At 36.9% G+C, this 1525-nt stretch overlaps 1 pseudogene; it reads right to left on the bottom strand.

Moving 5' to 3' along the window:
* Positions 1-241: 241 nt before the first annotated feature.
* Positions 242-970, bottom strand: LOC148550561 (secreted RxLR effector protein 161 pseudogene; annotated as a pseudogene).
* Between the last annotated feature and the right edge of the window lie 555 nt (positions 971-1525).

Below are 1525 nucleotides of genomic sequence, written 5' to 3'. Positions count from 1 at the left end.
GCCAAAAAAATTGAAAGCCCACTTTTAGTCATCAATAAAAAATGAAAACTCCCCAAAATTTTTAATAAAGAAAAGCCCATAGTTCTAGAGACTGCTTTAGCACTTGATGCCCATCATTCATTGTGATCAGATTTGAATATAGTAGCTTCACAGTGAATTAATGAAGTATACTCATCATCTGCCAAAAAAATCTCACCGCGATTTATGAGACAAAACATAAAAGATCTCATGATCAGAATCATTAAGAAAACAAAGATGAAGTAAGAATGCCCAATTCAGTTCGTAACTTGCAGAACGTATCCTCTATCAATGGTTTGGTGAAAATATCAGCCAGCTGACCCTCAGAATTAACAAACTGAATATCTAAATTTCCATTTTGCACATGTTCTCTTATAGAATGAAATCGAACTTCAATGTGTTTTGTTCTTGAGTGCAAAATAGGGTTTTTGAAAATATTGATAGCACTCATGTTGTCACAAAATAATGGAATATTTGAGACATTCAGTTTATAGCCAGCTAGTTGAGTTTTCAGCCATAATAATTGAGAACAACAAGAAGAGGCTGCAATATATTCAGCTTCGGCTGTTGAAAGGGCTACTGTAGCTTGCTTTTTGCTAGACCAAACAATGAGAGATTTCCCAAGAAAGCAGCACATGCCACTTGTGCTTCTTCTATCAATTCTATCTCCAGCAAAATCTGCATCACAGAAACCCACTAATTGAAATGAATCAGTCTTAGGAAACCATAAACCATAATCAGTGGTACCAAGCACATATCGGATGATCCTCTTGACAGCTGAGAGGTGGGACTCCTTAGGCTTTGATTGAAACCTTGAGCAAACTCTAACACTTTGGATGATATCAGGCCTTGAGGAGGTTAGATACATCAAAGATCCAATCATCCCTCTATAGCGTATCTCATCAACATTTCTACCATGTTCATCCTTATCAAGCTTGATATTGGGATGCATGGGGTTCCCATTGGCTTAGCACAGTCCAGCCCAAACTTCTTGACAAGTTCCTTTGCATATTTTTCTTGATGGATGAATATGCCTTCTACATTTTGCTTGATTTGCAAGCCTAGAAAGAAGTTGAGCTCTCCCATCATGCTCATAGCAAATTCATTGGTCATAAGCTTAGCAAAATCTGCACACAAATCCTCATTAGCCGAACCAAATATAATATCATCAACATAAACTTGCACAAGAATAAAATGATCATGATAGTTCCTAATAAATAAAGTGGTGTCAGTGGCTCCTCTTTGAAAATTGTTTTTCAACAAGAATGAGCTAAGCCTCTCATACTGATGCACGAAAAACTTGTCTCACAACAAATCTCCCTTCGGCAAGTGTACCGAATTTGTCGTCAAGTAAAAACTCACAATAGAGTGAGGTCAAATCCCACAGGGATTGATTGATCAAGCAACTTTAATTAGAAGAATGTTCTAGTTGAGCGAATCCAGGATTTGGATTGAGAGTTCCAGAAAATAAAATGGCGGGAATGTAAATAACAGAAAAGTAAATGCT

Source organism: Arachis ipaensis, chromosome B7 (assembly GCF_059453495.1).
Source record: "Arachis ipaensis isolate K30076 ecotype BB chromosome B7, ASM5945349v1, whole genome shotgun sequence".
Taxonomy (NCBI): domain Eukaryota; kingdom Viridiplantae; phylum Streptophyta; class Magnoliopsida; order Fabales; family Fabaceae; genus Arachis; species Arachis ipaensis.
This window is presented reverse-complemented; position numbering and strand designations above follow the sequence as displayed.